Below are 20,431 nucleotides of genomic sequence, written 5' to 3' on the forward strand. Positions count from 1 at the left end.
GGATTCCTACGTTAGGGGCTTCGACTTAAGCCATCGGCGTTACCGTTGAGACTCCCCTTTTTGTAACGCACCTCAAAGGAATATTGTTGCAAAGCGAGGCTCCAGCGCAGGAGGCGGCCATTTTTGGGAGAGATGTTCTGCAGCCATTGGAGAGGGCAGTGATCCGTCTCAATGATAAACCTCGAGCCGGCTAGGTAGCATGACAATTTCTGAACGGCCCACACGAGACACGCACACTCTTTCTCGGTGGCGCTGTACGCCTGCTCACGACAGGTCAGCTTACGACTAGCATACAGGACGGGGTGTTCCACTTCTCCATTGTCCCTTTGGCACAGTACAACGCCCATGCCTCGCTCACTAGCATCGCACTGAACAACGAACCCTTTGGTATAGTCTGGCGATCGTAGCACAGGCTGGCTTGTTAGGGCGCTCTTTAGGGCGCTAAAAGCTCTCTCCTTTGTCTCGCTCCAGACGACTGTTTGGGGCTCTGTTTTTCTTAGAGCATCCGTCAGGGGAGCCGCGATATCGGAGTACCTGGGGATGTACCTCTGATAGTAGCCGGCGACACCCAAGAACGACCGAATATCGGTCTTCGTGCGCGGTTGCGGGAAGTCTCGCACAGCGGCCACCTTTATTTCAGAGGGGCGGCGACGACCCTGTCCAATCACGTGACCGAGGTAGACAACCTCGGCCTGTGCTAATTGGCACTTGGGAGCCTTGACTGTCAAGCCCGCTTCGCGCAGGCGGGTTAGCACTGCCCGCAAGTGTGCCATATGCTCAGACCAGGAGGCAGAAAATATCGCTACGTCGTCTAAATACGGTAAAGCGAATTCTTCCTGTCCCCGCAACACTTTGTCCATGAGGCTTGAAAAGCAGTATGGCGCGTTTTTCAAACCAAAACTCAAAACTTTAGGACGGAATGTTCCCATTGGTGAAATGAACGCCGCATACCTACTAGCCTCTTCTGTAAGTGGAACCTGCCAATAACCCCTGACAAGATCTAGGGTGGAAATAAACTGAGCGCTACTAACTTTCTCAAGGCGCTCCTCGATGTTAGGGATCGGATAAATTTGATCCTTAGTAATGGAATTAAGCCTGCGGTAGTCGACGCAAGGACGAGGTTCCTTGCCCGGTACCTCAACTAAAATCAAAGGGGAGGTATAATCACTCTCACCCGCCTCAATAACACCGAGCTGTAGCATTTTCTTTACCTCAGCCTCCATAATATCACGCTGGCGGGGTGACACCCGGTACGCCTTGGATCGTACTGGCTCTGGGGAGGTAAGTTCTATATTATGAGTAAGGACAGAAGTCCTACCAGGCCTCTCAGAGAACTGACCTTGAAACTCTTGTAAGAGTTGGTGTAGTTCGGTTTTCTGCTCAGGCGACAGCGGTGCTTTAATGATTAAGTCACTAATGACCTGATCAGTGTCTTCCCTGTTCGTCACTGAGCTTAGTCCCGGAAGCTCTTCTAACTTTCCCGTGTCGGGCATTTCCTCTCCAGTACCTGGTGCCTTCAACGCTACAGGCTCAATTTTATTCAGTTCGGACGTGCTCTGAGTATCAGCTTGCTGCGCCTCCGACCCTTTCTCATTGTTCGACAACGTCGGCCCCGCAACTACCGCCTTTGCAGCGAGCTCCCGAACTCCTGATCTGGTTAAGGCCTGAACGCTAGCCTCACCAAACAAAAGCCCCTTCTCGCGCAGGAGGTGATCGGACCTGTTCGAAAATAGGTACGGGTACTGGGGGGGCAGCCTAGATGACACTACGGCCTCAGTCTCAAGTGCTCCGAAAGGTCCTTCAATAAGCACTTTTGCTACGGGCAGACACACGCTATGAGCTTCCACGGCTTGCTTGATCCATGCGCACTCGCCCGTGAACATATCGGGTTCTACGTAAGAGGGGTGAACTACATCCATTGTAGCTGCGGAATCACGAAGCACTCGGCACTCTTTCCCGTTCACGAGGAAGTCTCGCATGTAAGGCTCGAGAAGCTTCATGTTCTCGTCAGTGCTGCATAATGACAAAAAAACGACTTTTGTTTTTGTTTCTGGACACTGCGCCGAAAAGTGACCCGGCTTCTGGCACGTATAACACACGCGCGCTTGCCTCGCCTCGAACCGCTTTCTGCGTTCGGCTTCGGCTGCCGCCGTCTCCTTACGTTCGGTCGGACTGCTTTCACTCGCATCCGCACTACGTGTGTCCCCCCTTGCTCTCATGGGTGTGAACTTCGGCCTCTCAGACTTGGAGCCAAATTCACCCTTTTGACCGTCCTTAGCTCCGCGAGCCCGACGCGTCACAAACTCCTCGGCTAGCTCGGCGGCTTTAGCCACTGTACTAACGTCTGGCCTATCCAAGACCCAGTACCGCACGTTCTCAGGTAACCGACTATAAAACTGTTCCAGCCCGAAACACTGCAAAATTTTCTCGTGGTCACCAAACGCTTTCTCTTCTTTGAGCCACTCCTGCATGTTTGACATAAGCCTGTAGGCAAACTCTGTATATGACTCATTTCTGCCTTTTTCATTTTCCCGAAACTTCCGACGGAACGCCTCCGCTGACAGCCTGTACTTTTTTAGCAGACTCGATTTCACTTGGTCGAAATCCTCTGCCTCCTCTCTCTTCAAGCGAGCGACTACGTCGGCCGCCTCGCCGGGTAACAAAGTGAGCAAGCGCTGTGGCCACGTTTCCCGAGAGAACCCCTGCTTCTCGCACGTTCGCTCAAAGTTAACCAGGAACAAACCAATGTCCTCTCCAAGCTTAAACGGCCGCATCAGGTCAGTCATTTTGAACGATACCCGTTCTCCTGCACCGTGTGCCTGACTTCCATTACGAGCGCGTTCCATCTCTACCTCGAGACGCTTCATTTCTAAAGCGTGGTCGCGCTCTTCTTTCTCTTTTTGCTCTTTACGTTCGCGCTCCTCTTTCTCTTTTTGTTCTTTCCGTTCGCGCTCGTCTTTCTCTTTTTGCTCTTTACGTTCGCGCTCGTTTTTCTCTTTTTGTTCTTTACGTTCGCGCTCCTCTTTCTCTTTTTGTTCCCTCTCCTCAATGGTCTCAAGGCATTCCGACAGCTCGTCATCCTCAGCCTCCAACTCAAGAATCGCCCTTAGCAGTTCTGGTTTTCTGAGTTTGTCTGAGACATCAAGACCCAACTCTCTTGCAAGCTCCAGCAATTTCGGTTTGCGCAACGACTTCAAATCCATGGCTGCTCCGAATGCTGCTTTCTCTACTGCCTACTATTGTCTTGCCGCAAACTAACCCGGCAGCAACGACAACCACAATTACCAGCTCTGTTTCTGACACTAACAAAAGCCTGGCAAAACTCAGAAGAAGAAAGTCCCGCACTCACCAAACCTCGCAGCCACGAATTCAGCGCAGTCGTTCCGCTGCAGGCAACCAGTCATCACACAGGGCTCGTTGCACTGCTCCCGGATGGTCGTTGTGCTGCTCAGCATACAGTTGAACGCATATCTTCGCTGCTGGCCTCCGTTGTCGGGATCTCACCGCTGGCAACCAGTTGTTGCATTTGGGTTGCAAGCCCCAAGGGTAGCGTTGGCCTGGCGGCCTGGGGCAAAGCTGGAAACATCCGAAGGTCCCGGCAAAAGAAGAGTCGACTGGCAACAGAACAACTAGTTTATTCTGGCATCGCAAAAGAGCAGCCGGTCAGGGCGACCACGTTACTCGAAGGAAGGAATCGAAGGCTCTCTCGGCGTTCGGGGCAGCGGCTTCTTATACCCACGGAGTCGAGGGCAAGAGGGAACGGCTTGGGAAGAGGCGCCCGATACGGCGTCGCTTCAACATGTTCAGGCGTGACGGGCGCGTCCGCCAGGCCGGCGCCGGTCAGACCTCCTCGCCTCCCAGTTGGAGAGCTCCTCTCCCCGGCTGCCGCGCTTTGACAAGCGTGGGCAAAACATGCACACACACAAACACGCACGCACGACGACACGTGGCACTGAAACCTGCCTGGACGCGCTTGGCGGGAGGCGTTGCGGCAGCGATGAACGAAGCCGCGGCATCCGGTGCATCCGCGCCGGCTATACCGCGCGCTGTAGGCGAGACGTAACACCTCTCGCACGATGTCGGCCTCAATAAAGTGAAGTTCGCAAACCTAGAGGGGAGTTCAATTTTGCTTAAATAGCAGCTGTAACTTAGCAAAGGAGCTATCTCTTGAAGTGCTGAATTCGCTGCTTGCAACTGTAACAAGCTTCCTGATTTACAGAGACTTTTGTGTAATGCAGCGCTAAAGACGTTCCAAACATCTTACCTTAGAGTGCGGTGACACAACGAAATTTGCTCGTGGTATGGCCCTAATCCAGGCGTTCCGTTCTTTATCCCGGGAGAACTTGAAAACGTGGCTTTTGGGCTCCGATTTGCAATTAGTCCGGCAATTAAGCACGCAGCACTTGTTAGGCATATCCTGGCAGGAGCGTGATCCATAATCCGCTCCAAACAAAGCACTAGAACATCACCTCCACGGACACACAACCGCAAGCGCAGCACAAGGCTTAGACTCTTCATGCACGGTCAACGTACAGAAAAAAAGTGCGTTGGGAAGCTTTTCGCGATGTGCCACGACTTTGCTTGCCCCGAGGCAATCGAAGGAGTGCCACGTGTTTGCGGAACCGATAGCACTGTCGTCGCCATTGTCCCCCACTCCGATTTCCCCGAATAGGTGCGGATAACTATTGTATACCTTCCTGGCCTCATCTGCAACATCTGTGCATCGCTCGTAGCTCCGAAACGTGCTGCACGGAACTTCTATGTAGGCTTCTTTCGCGTGACGTAGCTCAGGGGGAGAGGGGGGGAGAGCAGCCAAAAGGCCTTAAGTTCTCTAGAGGGTGTTGACTAGCCGCAGCGGCCGAACTCCCTCCCAGCTTCGATGCGCTCCCATGTAAACAGTCGCAGCACCCGCTGCGACACTGTCGCTGTCATGTAACCGCGGCCAGTGACTGCTGCGTGTCAGAGGCAAGGGCAGCCGGCCACAAAGTAGAAGGGTTTCGGTGTTGTTTATTTCCTTTTTTTAGCACAGCCCCGGCCTCGAAGTTGTGTCCATCCCTCGAGGCTGTAAAAGATTTCCGTCAGTTTATTGAAGGCTGGGGCCGGTCACCGTGAATGACTGCTGCAACATCTTTCTTAACAGAACCCCTTGAAATCGGATGAAAGAGCCTCAGACAGCAGTCTAGGCCGAGAAACCGTGCTTAGCACGTGCTTCTAGAATCCCTGGGCTTTAACCGAAACCTTCCGTCGGTAAGTAAGGTCTCCTATAGCGTTGTTTCTCTGTGTGAGATCACTTCTTTTACGTTAGAGTTTGTGTGATTGTATGACTCCACTTCTGAAACATCCACCCTGCCTTCGCTAATTTTGTAAATATATTTCTTCGAGTTCATCATCTGCATTTTCGCCACTGCTTCTTCACCACCAAAAACACCACGTTTGGAGAGGTCTGAGCCCCTCCGGAAAAAAGAGAACGAACCATCGCTAAATTTACTTAGTATTTGTGAAATCGGGCGAAATCTGAGCGGCGTCGCACTCCCTGTCATAATAGACGAAATCGAAAGCACCTGGCTTGCACGGTTTATGAAAGAGAATTACTGTTTACTCACATCACCGTGTGAGCATAGTGGTAACGACGCCATTGATTGTATCTGTCATCGCCACGGGGCTGCACGCTGGGATGCAGTAAGCAAGACATTTATTGCTATGCGCCTCTTACACAAGATTCGCGGCCTCTGGGGAGCGGCAAAAATCTGTCTGCCACGGGTTGACTCGCAAACGCTTGTGCGAGAAGCAGGCGTGATCTGGATCCGCGAGGAGCCAGCAGCGCCTGCAAGGTGGCAAGTGTTTTCTTCACAGCTTCCGCCACCTGTCGCATGCACCTGCCACTAACATGAACTGCGCATGCGTATTAGGAGCTAGCGGTTTTCGTATTCAAGCATTCAAGCTGGAAGAGAGACGTGCATGCGCAGTGCGGCCTTGTGAAAAAAGCGGATTAACGTCCACGGGACTGCATCCACGAGGATAGACACATGTTTAGACAGCGTTACACTTTTCTTTTGCTGATTTAAGTATAGGAAGTGCTCAGAAAGCTGTATCGCTGTGTGGATCATAATTGCGCTCTTGCTCGAATTGCATACGTCACATATGGAAGGATTCGCATGAACAGCAGCCTCAAAGCTATCCTCGCTTGGCGGAGATTGCTCTGAATCTTTTCGCGCGTGCTCGCACGCTTGCATACTGTTGCCAAGTGGCGGCCATTGAATGGAGTTCAACTGAATAATTTGTAGTTTAATTAAATGCAATGAATTAAATTGGTTCACTAAGTAGTTAAGGTTTTACGGCTGGCGCTGTAGGTCTATTTGTAGAATGCAGAGTTATATGGCTAAACCAATGCTATAACAGCTTTCGCTGTAATAAGAAAAAATGAAGACTACGTACTCACGTATACTCTTCAAAATGCAGACTTGAAAGTTAGCTGGCCTTTAGAATTTTCTTTTTTTTTCCTATCTACATGTTGGTTTGCTTCCATCTATAGTGATTATTTTGCTCGAGTTGTCACTGCTGCTTTTGCAAGCGTAGGAATGAATGAATAGGATTTATTGTGGAGCTTGAAATTGGGAGTTCGGTCCTTAGTGCTGGGCCCCATTGAAAACGGCTGCCTGTTTCGCCCGTTGGGCCAGAGCTTTCCTCCAGGCATTAGCTGATCAGCAGCCCGTCCCACTGCTCAATTTGGGTTTTTTGACTATCTCTAGCATACCCAACAATTCTGAACAAAAGCACTTTCAAACAGAAAACCGTTGATGAACCCAATACTTTCATATAATTTAAGGTTTCACTATAACAATCAATATATCTGCAGATCACCCGATGGCAATCTCGTTTTTTTTTTCTATTCACATTTTTCTATATCGACGAAAACGTTTCCCATTGGCTTTCTATGGCAGACTTAACAGTTCAATGCAATGATGGAAGCACTAGAAAAGAAAAATTTTGCTACATTTCAGAAGAATCGACCCTTTAAAATGGACACTTCAATATTTCCATGACAGTATCTTATAATTTTCCAACTGTCAATTTTTTTCTCTGAGAATGTTAGACATGTTCCTGGTTCTTACGGCGTGCCAACACCATAGGTTATATATTCGGATATTCCTCACAAAATGGACATTTATCTGTGTATAACGTAGGTGTATGTACGCATTAGAATTTTATGTAACGCTGCCTCTTACTCCTTGGTAAGCTCTTTGTGAGCCTGTAGAAATAGAACAGTATCTTTCTGAACCTATTCAGTGCACACAGCGCCATATCTGTACATTTCTTTGCTCGTTTGTCCCTGCGCTGCTTCGATTATGACGCATCAACTTGGCCGATAGTCCACTTTGATATTGATTCGACAACATACTTTAAAAATTTTCCTCGATAGTCCACCTTGATAACAAATCTGCAACTTACTTTGAACATTTTTAGGGATGAAATTATTGGAAGAGCGTCACTTAAGATCTGCATTTATTAATGCGTGTATGGCTGTTCCAGGGGCAAGTTCCATGTGGATGCATCGCGAGTGAGGTTCCAGATGAGTTTCTCATGTTCGCATCACGAGTGAGGCTGTTCCAGGGACGAGCTAGCTCAGTGTGTGCTCATCTCGGGTGACGTTATTCCAGCACGCGATAGTCAGAATGAAACGGAAAGGTAACCTTTTTAAGAATGATTGACGGCGTTGCTGAGGGAATGTGCCACCGTCTTGAAAAAGAACTGGCGGACTTGCCTATGAGCGCACAGCAGATTTCCTCAGTTCACAAGCCACACCGCGTGGCCGGAACACTTAATGAACAAGCTGGGTGCGCTCCTGTGGCGAAGCGTTGATGTCTTTTAGCATTACAAACCTCATAGGGAAAAAAAAACTGTGTCGTCGGTCATAAAATGTGCCCATTAGCTGAAAGGCAGTGACTTCACCAGAGCGGATAATTTCCACTGGCTGGAGTGAAGTCACAACTCTAAACCGGACGTGACGTCACTTCCGGTAAAGTGATCAACAGCTGGGCGTGCTGTGCAGCTCGGACCCAGGCTGTTTGCAACAGCTGGCGGAAAAGGCCAGGACAGCAGAGCGTCCAATGCAATCGTTGACTAGGGATATAAATAAAGTTTTACCCATTGATTTATTCATTCATGTCCTAAGTCGGACGTGTGCACACTATTCCCTTCCTCGTTTCGGTTCGAAAAAGCTGCAGTGTTACGCGAGTTCGCTAGCTGCACGGAGAAAGCACTGTCGGTTGTGACGCAACGATTCGGAGAGAAGAAAATAAGGGAGCAGAGCGATTTTCCCGCTCCATGGAAGATGTAGCAACACCGTGTTTAATAAGGCAACTGAGTCACCTCTGCACAGATAAAGATAGAGAGCCCGGGATTTTGCTCTAGCCCTGGCACCCTGCCATGCATTCGTATACGCGCGTCCTGCAGTCTGATGTATACCTTAACGTGCAACGCGTATTACGTGCCAAGGTGTGTAGGAAACAATCCCGGCGTGGCGTTTGTGCCGCGTCGCAATACGCGGAAGAGCTGAGTAAAACACAGAGAGCGTGCGATGTGAAAGAATTGGGCGCTGGGACTTTGTGTGTTGCAACCATGGCAAGCATTTGAGCGTTGAAGCTGCGTCGGCTGCGCTGCACTGTATGGCCGAGACAGCTGTGAGATGTTGCTTACGGCCGGGTGTCCGCGGGGTCTTCAATAAAGCGGGGACACTCAATAGTTCGAGCAGCAGTGGCTCTGAGTTGGGTGAGGCAACGCATCGCCGACGTGCAGCAGGAAGTTGGCGTTCGCGCGTGAGCAAATTAAGCCGAAGCATGGCAGCTACAAATCGTATACTGTGGTGCGGAGCACTACAGATGGAGAGCTCGCTTCAAGTGCTGTGTTGCTTTTTTTTTTCTTTTTCTGCGCTGATGTCAAGGAAAGAAAAAGGCGCAGCAGTTGAGGTTCGCAATACCGCGGTGCACACGTCAACCGTCGAGAGTGCATTCCCTTGGCCCCATGCTTCCTTTGCGTCCTGGGGAACGAATGGAGGCATCATAGTCTCATACCGGGGGCATCTGGTTCGAATGCCGCCATCTGTAAGATCCATCACGTCTGTATAGTGTCTGTATCCGCCGCGACCATGGGCGGTTCTTGCCGCAGAAATACTTTCAAGCTGTTTACTTAAATGGGTGGCCGCATGCAGCTCCTGGCTTATGTGCTCGGCCATTATCAGACTGCAACGTTCAAGGAATATGATTATTAATGCGACAGCATTAAAAGACTCACAGGGGAAAAAAAATCAATACCCAGCAATTCTGCACAGAAGCATTTCTGAACGGGCAAGGCCTGGTTTATGAACGCAATTTTTTCGTATTATTATTGGTTTTGGGGGGAAAGAAAATGACGCAGTATCTGTCTCATATATCGTTGGACACCTGAACCGCGCCGTAAGGGAAGGGATAAAGGAGGGAGTGAAAGAAGAAAGGAAGAGAGAGGTGCCGTAGTGGAGGGCTCCGGAATAATTTCGACCACCTGGGGATCTTTAACGTGCACTGACATCGCACAGCACACGGGCGCCTTAGCGTTTTTCCTCCATAAAAACGCAGCCGCCGCGGTCGGGTTTGAACCCGGGAACTCCGGATCAGTAGTCGAGCGCCCTAACCACTGAGCCACCGCGGCGGGTGAACACACATGAAGCGAGATAAAATTTCGTATATTGTAAGATTTCACTATAACAATCTCTATATCCGCAGATCTCCCGTCGGCAGGCTTGCATTTTTTTCCCCGTTGACTCTTTTTTTGGCAGTCTTGACTGCTCGATGCGAGCGGCGGAAAAACTTCAGAAGAAAGATTTTGCTCACATCGGAATGGACCATTACCTTCAATATTTTCATAACAGTACAATTTTCCGATATTCATTTTTTTTTCTAATTTGACATGTCCAATGGCTGAAGTTAAATATGACGTCACCAGATCGCATAATTCCCATTGTACGGAGGAAAATGACTTTATCAGAGTGAACCGGTAGTGACGTCCCTTCTAGCGAAAGTATCAAGAAGCTTTTAATGTTATCGCATTTCCAAATGTATAATTAGGTGTCCCTGTGAATTTTTTTACTAATTATACTACTACTACTTTTACTAATTATACTACGTACACTGTCTCAGGAAATGTCCTTTGGCAATAGAAGTTGCGGGCAGATGGATCGCTTCTGGCGATACTTCTGGGCGATAGAGCCGCAAGTGACAAGCTTCGGCAACTACAAATTGCAGTAATTATAATAGAAATCACGATATTATTTAGTTCTGGAAAAATGCATGTCGGGAGTTCCACCTAAAAGGGAAGTTCCGAATATATATCTATCCCCGCAGGAGTATGTATCATTGGGATATATTACCGGATTGTGTACTCAAAATTCATCAACTCGTGCTCTTTGTTTGAGCTGCGGTTCTCAGAAATTATGCGTTATATCCCAGCTGCATGACCTGTTCAGCTGCTATACCGCAGTCTTGTCATACTGAGCACAGGTGTGGGCGAGTTCAGATTCAGATGTACAGGTAGAACAATATGTGAAAGGTAACTGTTATTTCGCTAGCAAGAATTTATATTTTATTTAGCATTCCACTTGAAATGGTATTCAAATCGTCATACGTCTGCAGGAAAAGTACGTTTAAAAACGAATGTTATACATTCCCCCCAACCCTTCACATTTTGAAAATAATCGTACACTACATCGTAAGTGTTTTTCCATATTGTTTCGACCTGTACCGCCTGTGCACTGTTCACATTATCATCATCGTCAGCCTGACTACGCCCACTGCCGACAAAATGCCTCTCCTTTATCCTCGCAAACTTCCTGCTATCTCATCCAACCACTAGACTTTCTGCCGCCCCCTGGGGCAGTCCAGCATTCTGAAAATTATACCCTCCTTTAGTGCTGCTGGCATTCGCCGTAGTTAGGCCTCGCTATCACTAAGATGGAAAGTACAAGGCTGCGGTCTTCCTAAGGCCGAATGTACGGGCCACACTAAGCAATCGGTGCCGAACATCCCGCTGGTGTGCTTTAGCCTCCTCCCCTTAGTAGAATTGAAGGACCACCTTCTTTTAGGCTCTGATCTTTTAGGACCATCTTTTAGGCTCTGATCGATTCTGAAGATGCGTGATACAGAACACGCTAAGCTACTCTGGATTTGAATGTGTACGTGTCTCGAGCAAGATGGATAAATAAACGAAAGAGCGCATAAAATATGCATGGAGCATGTCGTACATGCGAGGTATGGACCAGAATGGCCCCAACCAGACCAAAGTATTAAGAGCAGTGACCTTTAGGAGGCTTGCGCTTGTAAAACAGAAAAGTTTTGACACAGACAAAAGGCCACGCGCCTAGAGCGTCCTGCGTTGGGAATGAACTCAGTAGATTCGAAGCATCCCGTGGTAGAAGGCTCCGGATTGATTCATAGCAATTATAACCCAGGTCATATTATGTATAGTCGGCAGTGAAGGGCACCATTGCGCTGTACTATGCAGTGCGTCAACAATTGACCCTTTTCCCTACCCCGCACTACCCTTATCCACACTTAAGGGCTTCGAGCCCCCCCCTTCAGAAATAAATTTAATCATTCATTCATCGTTGCTTCGCGACATCGTTGACCAAGTCAAAGGTTTCAAGCCGACCTGTGACTATTCTATTTCGTGGTTCCGGCCGATGAATTTTGGTCGAAGCCGAGATTTGTAGTAGATGTGGAAAATTAAAACTTGATGTTTTTGTACTGATACCAAAATTACCCTCCTAACGAAACTGTTCCGTATGTATTGCCGAATTGTTTTCATTTATTCTCTTTATTTCTTCAGAACTAATTGCTGCACACAGATTAAATATTGCGCTAGGCTGCACCATTGTAAGCACGAAGTGGATAACGCCATCTAATTTTTTAGCCACTTCGCAGATTTTTCTTCTTTTGTATCAATAAAAGCTGTACACTTTACCCAAGCGGCCTGCCACCGAGCACAACACATACATACGTGCCCAAGTCAAGTTCATTCCTCACTTGGAGCAAATTTCTGCCCATATGTAGTCCCGCCTCGTTTGTTTCGTCTCTGCGAGTGTGAGTCGAAGCTAGGTAACATTTCAGCCTGGCTGGCGCATCTGCGCGGCACGCTGGCATTTCCAGAGACGCGGTCACGGCGCATCGCCTTGTGTTTACGTGCTGTTCTCGTGTGCGCGCACCTGCAACGCATAGAGCGCGCGAGGGACACGAATTTGAATCCCGTCTCCCGTTCGGCGCACGGCGCGTGCTCTGCGCGCGCGCGGCTGTCAGCATAGGCAAGCCCAAAGAAAAGAAAAACGAGTGCGGCCGTCCGACAAGCGGCAATCGTCGCGACGTTCTCGGAAAACCGCGCCCCGGCGGGTCGCTAGCGGCGCCTCTCCCTTTTCCGCCGCGCCGCCGCGCGCGCAGTTTCTTGATCTCAACGCTTGCGGCGGCCGCCGTGCCGCGGCGCTGCGTGTCTCTCAAGTTTTTCTTTTTGCTTACCTTTTCTCGTTTTTCTTTTTCACTCCATCGTCGCATCTGACGTCAGGGAAATGGCGATCGTTATTGTGTAGAAAAAATGTCGTGGCTCTGAGGCGAGCAGCGTCGCAATTTGTGCTCGGTCATCTGTGCCTTTTCGTGGATCGTCACGCGTCTACCGCCGGACACCTAAACGCATTTCTCCGGGCCGCTTTCTCCGTTGGAAACAGGTGAGCGACACGAAGTGCTCCGACGCAGTTGTCCTTCAACCCTTTCGCGAGGGTGGTAATGGCTGATCGCCTAGCACATGTCGCGGTTGGCGATGGTAGCCGGGTACGGTGTGATCGCGTCGCGTCTCGCGCTTAAACGTTCGCGACATTTGCGATGGAGGACGTGGTTAGTAAACGCATAACGTCAAGATATGTTTTGGCGCGTTGTCACGAGCGGTAGCTCCTTGCCTAGCAGTGCGCGACTTCGAGCGAGGGTCCGATATGCCTCTCGTGAGTCGCCGAATTTGCTTGGTCCCGTTGACAGCGCTTAGCAGTACGGTTGTTACCGCGCGCATGACGCCAGGTTCGCGAGCCTCGGCGCAGTTGTTGTCGCTGTGTTTTCTGGACAGTGCAGACTTTCCTTGCGTCGTTGTCGCACAGCCGCCGCGCTTGTGAGCTTTCCGGCGGCGCAGGCATGCTTTTTTTTTCTCTTGCCCGTTGCTCTTATCGTAGCATGCGCCACAATGCGTGTCAAGTGACTTGCAGACGTACAACAGCTCTTGTGCGATGCACAAGTTTATGTGGTACACGATTGTATGTGTCCATTATTCATTAAATCGTGGCTCCGAAAGCTCGTGCGTTCGTGTAATTTCCCAAATTTGACGCCGGTTCGGCCGAAAATGTGCAATCGCGCCTCCTCCCTTTCCTGCCGCCTCCTCTCCTGCACGCTCGGCGCGCGCGCATCGTGCTGCGCGAGTTGGTGGGCGCACTGCTCGGCCAACTAGGCGGCTATTCATGAGAAAGAACAATCAGGTGACAAGAAAGGACAGAATTCGATGTTCAGTGAATACGATCTCAGGACACTAGTGTGAGCGAAGCTGTGAGCTCCAGCAGGTGCCGTACGGCGGCTCTGTGGCGGACGTAACACGTGCGGATAGCGGCACGAGCTCGTTTTGACGTCATTGTTGCTTGGTGTGTGCTGCTTAACGTGCCAAAGAAGGCGGTGTTGACGTGTGCTTTTTTATATAGAAAAGCTCGCGATATATGCTTGATATTCTGTTTATATCACAGCCAAAACGTTGATTTTGTGCAAGTTTAATGGGCCTCGAGATGAACGCATTATTTGTTGTGTGAAAGTCATTGTGGGAGTTTGGCAGACTGTTCGAGCAGGCATCATTTGTTCAGTTTGTCTATAGAGATCACGTTAGTTTTGTTAGTTTTTTCGACCACCACGGAAATCCTGGTAATGCTCAGTTGCTTTTACAAATAGTTCTTCCACTGCTGCATTGCCTTTACTAACCCCATGCATATGTGCACACCTTTCCCGTTAGTGAACTGGCAGTTACTCACTCTGGCAGCTTAAGGTGGATGCAACTGTACACTGCATTTATTCTTTTGAAGGGAGGACAGTTCCGTCCAACTCCACCTTATTATTGATCTCAAAAATTGAATGTAAAAATTTGCCTGTTGCTCGGTTCAGACTCGCTTCATCCTCACCGAGAAGGTTGGTTGCCACTGTTTTGAAGTGAATGGTAGTGTAACATAACCTTTGGGATCTACACCAAAAAATTCAGTGCTGACACACACGGTTTACTTGTGAAATCAGCTGATGATTGTTGTCTCTGGTCGTTCTGGTGCTTGATCGTCTGGTGTTCTGGTTCTTGGTCGTTTCTGGCTAATGAAAGCTCCAGTTTTGGCAAGAGTGGTCTCTGTCATTAAAATGCCATAGTGTGTCCATACAGGCCATGAAGTTCGATTAAGTTGTGACATTGTGATGCCAGTCCCTCCTGTGTGAGAAATGCTGCACCTGTGGAGTCAAGCATCCACTCCAGTCACCAACAAAGGGATTCCTCCTGTCCCTGCCTCCCCTTCTTGGAGGGGATGACCCTGTTTACTTCCCCCTGGTCATGAGGAAGCGTTCCTACCCTGCTTATATCTACACTATAAACCATGCGGCCTTGAAAAAAGAACAGAATTTTAAATACTTAGGCGTTTATCTTACTGCTGACCTGAGGTGGTCAAAGCATGTTAATTACGTCGTAAAGAAAGCTGCTGGTATATTAGGTTTGTTAAGAAGAAATTTCAGCCATCTTCCACAGCATCTCAAAGAACAGCTATATTTTACTCGCGTCCGCACAGTACTCGAATATGCATCAGTGTGCTGGGACCCGCACACACAAGAACTTATTGACAAATTGGAAAAAATTCAAAATAGGGCAGTCCGCTTTGTACTTGGAAACTATTCCAGGACACTCAGTGTCTCGGAAAGCAAAAGGAATCTTCAGTGGCCAGAACTTAAAACTCGAAGAAACCTGAGATTAAAATTTTTGCATAACATTTTCTATTCCAAGACTGGCATAGACGGATCAAAATATTTGAAGCCACCTTTCTATGTCTCGAAGCGAAGGGACCACAATTTAAAGCTTCATGAATTTCCTTTTAATGGTGACGTACTCCGTTATTCGTTTTTTCTGCGAACAGTTCGCGAATGGAATGCTTTGCCGCCACATATTGTTAATGTTCTACCTAATGATGCCTTTTTTCACGCGTTAAGTGCATGATTTTTTGTTTTTTGAATGTGAAAGTGCCCCCTGCTGTAATGCTGAAAGGCGATGCAGGTACCAAATAAATAAAATAAATAAATAAATAAATGGGTATAATCTTGAAGAAGCTTAGGCAGCTACAGGGGTGGACATGGTTTCAAGGGGTTGCCCAGACTTCTGGGAATGCAGGAGATATGTCTGGGTAGGATCAAGTGACCATGAAGGGCATTCTTCTGTTGACCACTGTGTTTTTTTTTTTTTTTTTTTCTGTGAAGAGCTGACCTTGAGTGATCATTCCTTTGGCATGTTTGTCTGCATGCAGGTGTGGGAAAGAGAAACAAATTAGGAATGTAACTTCTGTGTGGTGGAAAATGGTACTGATGTTCATGCTATTTATGTGTTTGTTTGCAACAAATCCTTTTCCAAATGTTTGTCTGGTCCAGGGAATTGCAGAGTTTTGGCTTTCCTTTTGGGAACCATTGTTTAATCAATATTCTTTCCCCAGTCTCTGATTAGTTGGCGGAAACCTTATTTGCCTTTCCCTAACCACTGATTGGTGAGGAGGGTTGCTTGTTACCTTATTGGTTGCTGTCCCCGCTAAGGGTGGAGACAGTGTTTAAAAGTAAGCACCCTGGGTTGAACCAGGGCCGAGTTCGTCTGATAAACGGTTTAGTCATGTTGTAAATACTTTTCTCCTTGCTCGTTTCTTCTTGTTTTATTTATGTTGTAAATAAATAGGGAACCTTCTCCTTTCCTCGAGTAATGTGAATGTTTGCGAGTTAGAACCGCCGGGTCATCAAGAAACCCCGATTTCATCAACAAGGTGTTTCCTCTCATCGCCACCTGAAGGCGATTGCAGCTGGTGAAGTCGAGTCATGATTGCAACTGGTGCAGTCTGAAGAGGAAACTCAACTCAGGCGAAATTTAATTTGTGCTCAATGTTCCTTTAACTGGTCTCTGTGGTATGCAAATCATGCCGACATGTGCTTAGTCTGAAAAGGTTTGATTCTAATGTTTCTGTTGTGAGCATCAACCATGTGAACTGCATACTATGAGCCTTGACATGACGTATTGAGGATTCTCTGCTTATGAAGCATACAAGTGAAGGAAAAAGAGGTGCTCATTATTACATACGAGTACATGGCTTTTGAGTACATGACGGAAGCCAACAGCCACCAGAACCAAGGAGCATAGAGGTTGTTTTTTTTTCAGTTGCAGTTTTCATCTATGGGAGATTAATAAAAGCAGAGGAAAAGCAACCACATGCCGCCGGTGGGATCTGAACCCACCGCTGTGCTTGTTCAACCTAGCTTTGCAGCAATATAGCTCTTTGTGTGCAGTATGGTGCAGGGCCCTTTGGGCTCTAATTATGCCGATAGATCAGTGAGAGTGATCAATTCAGAATTTTTGGAATACTTCTTTCATATTTGAAAAATATGTATTTAAGACATGTATGAGATTGAATGATTGAATTCGTTCTGAGTAAGCTGATTGAGGCGTTCACAATGTTATAGCAGCTGGCCCGAGATCAGATGTTTGTGTGGATTGTTCAGCTTGATGTTCAACTTTGTTCATTTACTGCGTGAGCCATCATGCAAATTAAAGCCCTTTCAATTAAACGCATCGCTACTGTACCAGACTATTGTCAGGTGCAGGCAAAAAGTTGCCATCCTATCAGAATTCTAGGAATTACGCATGCAAAGCAGAGCATAAAGCAATCTTATCTTGGCTACGCGGGCAAGACCAGATGTGGGCAAGCAGGTGTGGGTACAGGCATTAGCAGCTTGCTCTTGTTTGGACTTTTCAGTGTTACCGAGAGGATAAGCATGCAGGCAGTTATTTTAGAACTGTTGTATTTTAGGGCACTGTCCTAAAGGCACCTGCCATAAATTTGAGCCAGAGTTCGTGATGTCAACTTGTCCCAAAGGATAATGCTCAGGAGATTGTAGAATGTTTCTGTGATTATTGGAAGGCAGTCGTCAGCTCAAATGTTGTGTATCTCAACTTTCATCCTTGTGGTACTAATGATACTTTGACGCAAACATTGCAGTACACCAAGGGTGCACTGACCACTTCATAAGTGTGCAGTTGTTATGCTTACATTTTGGAGCACTGCTCACAAATATACATATCTTCAACAACTGGCAAAGGGTACGAAATGCCTGCATTAACATTGTGATGTCTGGGATCCTTCTTGAGATCTTGCAGAAAAGCGTGTGGTCACACGGAGCATCTCACATTGATTCTTGGTATATGCTATACTGTTTTTTTTTATATTAATGTGGCAGGTCCATGTTTATCTTTTTTGTCTGTATTTCTGTTAGTTATACTTGTTTTGTTTGCATAGCTTCATGTTGTTTAGCTGACCAAGTTTGGCTGGCTTGAAGTGATCTTGTTCTCACAATACAAATCTGATTTGCAATCTTGATAGTAAAGAACCAGTCTGTTGTCTTGCAAGTAGCTGTCTTACATATGTACTTCTGTCTTAGCTAAATTCATACACCAGGTTCTTGATATCATAATCACTCTACCTCCAATATGTAAATGTATAGTGCAGGCCTGAGTATGTTTCAACTATAGGCTAGTTATATTTCTTAAAATATACTCGTAATATAAACACGACTTTCACTTGTGGGGACTTACCCTACTAAGGCATCACCACTTGTTTCTGTATGCACATATCATTGTTGCATTGGTTATACAGACAGATATCGAAAAATATTCTTAAAGTACATTCATTGTATATTTACTGCAACACAAAAATGCTTGTGCTGTATAGCTCCCAGCTGTCTTGCTAGTCCCATCCGAACTGCCACGTCTGCTGCTGGTAGCCGTTGACCTGTTCTCTGCTCTCTTGGGCTTTACCTGGGCACATGTAATTTTTTCGTACCTTTGCTGCTTTTCTTTTTTTTTTTATGCTTATCCTGAAGAAAGCTGTCATGTTCAGCAATATCGGTCAGATCCGGGCACTAGCATCTGCAACTGCAGATCTGTGTCCCATAACGCTTTTACTTGTAGAAAAATTTAGTACAGCCTGATTGATGCAAGGTACTGTAAGTGGCTTCACATGCCACAGCTGGCCTGCCTACTGCCGCAACATGTGCAGTCTCAAAACAGAACAGCACAAAGTATGGGGCAGCAGATGAGATAGGCAGGAGATGGCATAGCACTGTGCCAACTAGCTCAACATTATGCTTTACGGATGCGAAACCTGTAAAACGGTTTAAAAAAAAAATATTCATGTTCTTCGTGCATGTGACACGCTGTTTTGCCGTTCATTCTGTAGAATCGTGGCGAAATTGAAACCATTCCTGTGTTTACCCACTGGATATCCATTGGCCTTGGTGTTAGAAGGAATTCTGTTTTAAGACAAAAAAAAAAAACAGCTACCTAATAAGTCAACCTATCCCTGGATTGTGGGAGATGTGGGGAAGTCTGTGAAAGTAGGCAGGCTGAGAATTCATCAGCAGGTACAAGCTTGATGGGGGGGGAAAACTGGAAATATTCAGAAATTCGAACATACATTCACATGCACACTGATAGCTGATGACACTTTGTCACATATTAAAGAAGTTGTTATAGTTATGAAATATTGGTGTAGATCTTTTTTTTTTTTTTCAATTCAGTGCTTTGGCATCATGGATGGCTGTTGCATAAGCAGTAGGAGGTTCGGTTGACAATAAGTTCTTATATTGTTGAATGTGGTACTGTATTTTGCAGTCACAGCTTATTTGTTTTTCTTTATTTAGCGTAATTGAGTTGTCATGCAAAAACCATTTTAATTTAATATGCAGCATGCTATAGGACATTTATTTGTTTTTCTTTCTGACACGTCGTAGCTGCATCCAAGTTATGAGGAATGCTGTAGTGATAACCTTCTGACTGATTTCTCGCTCAGAGTTCTTAAGCATGCGCTAAAATCGTGGCATATGGATGTCCTTGCATTTCACCTCCATTTATTGCAGGCACAAATTGAACCAGCAAACGCATTGCTCAGGAACAATACCACTGTCACTGAGCCATCGTGGTCGGATGTTGAGGGTATTTCTTTTTAAATTCAATTCGGGCTGGCTGCTTGTAGGTTATCTGAGTAGGTTAAGTAATTCCAAGGAGCTGCTTGTTACTGCAGTCTATAGGGGTCCGTTACGACCGGAGCATTGTCCAACAGGAAATGCAGCAACAAATTGCAATAGCGCTTTGGTTAGTTTTCCTAAAAGGCAAGTGGCGAGCATAAAACATGAGCTGTGCCTTTCAGTTGATGTATTTGTAGTTGCTTTCTGGCACATAATTCCTGGAGGCTTGGAAAGAAAAAAAAATTGGGGTGGGGAGGAGGGGTCATTATTTTTTATGTGAAACTTGCTTTCAGTGATGCTTGGAACTCTTTTAATTGGAGGGGTTGCAAAGGATGCAGCAGCAGAGGCCTTCAGCAAACAAGATAGAATTCTTGGGACTCTAGACAAGCTGTGGGACATTTAAGAAAGAGAATCCAAGAAAGGGTTGTGTCGTTGAGGGGGAGCTGGCATGCAGATTCTGAATGCATTGAGAGACACCCGAACTGGGAATGCAGGTGGTTTTGAGCTTTTGATCTTGTACCAGACATTACTCAGGGTGTCATCCCTCTGCAAAGGAGGATAGAATAAGTAGAGCTTGAAACAAATTCATCTTTTCTGTAGTAGTCATGGTCAGCAGGGAAAGGAAACAATGAAGGCTGCACTGCTTGCATATAGTTACCTCGTTAGCACATGCACAGCGGATTGAAAGGCAGGGAGATTCTTCACGGTTTTTCTGAAAATTTTGCTTGCATTTCTGCCAATTTACTCATCAAACCTGCAAAATGCACAAGGACTTTGTGCCAAAGCCATAACATGATGTGCGTTGGATTTCTTGAGGAGGCGTTTGGGTGCACAGTGGCCTGTGCATCGTTAGAGCATGCTTTGTCACTGCGCATGTTTCGGAGTCTGCACCTGGCGCTGTGCCAACTCACGAGTTCTGGGCCTCGTGGCTGATAGCAGTCCGCAATGTCAACAGAGAAAGGCGTGTGCCCATGCCCATTGTTGTAATCCGCTGTCTCCTTGTCGATCTCTATAGTTTCTGTGTGTGCTCTTCCCTGTTATCTCCTTTGCCATGGTATTTGGGGCAGTTTTCTTCTAGGTATTGGCCTTTTCTT

General features: G+C 47.2%; 1 protein-coding gene across 7 annotated transcripts in view; it reads left to right on the plus strand.

Annotated features, from left to right (window-relative positions):
- The window catches only part of Stat92E (Signal transducer and transcription activator Stat92E), a 177,660-nt gene that overhangs the window by 73,046 nt on the left and 84,183 nt on the right, over positions 1-20,431 (plus strand). For 4 of the 7 annotated variants that reach the window (XM_077669354.1, XM_077669359.1, XM_077669360.1 and 1 more), the window contains exon 1: positions 12,557-12,742. The exons of 2 other annotated variants lie outside the window; for them this stretch is intronic. The gene's annotated coding sequence lies outside the window, so the exon portion shown is untranslated. Of the gene's footprint in view, positions 1-12,556; positions 12,743-20,431 lie in introns of those variants that run through there. One more of the 7 variants, XM_077669356.1, reaches the window with a different exon arrangement.

This window comes from Amblyomma americanum, chromosome 6 (assembly GCF_052857255.1).
Source record: "Amblyomma americanum isolate KBUSLIRL-KWMA chromosome 6, ASM5285725v1, whole genome shotgun sequence".
In the NCBI taxonomy this organism is placed as follows: domain Eukaryota; kingdom Metazoa; phylum Arthropoda; class Arachnida; order Ixodida; family Ixodidae; genus Amblyomma; species Amblyomma americanum.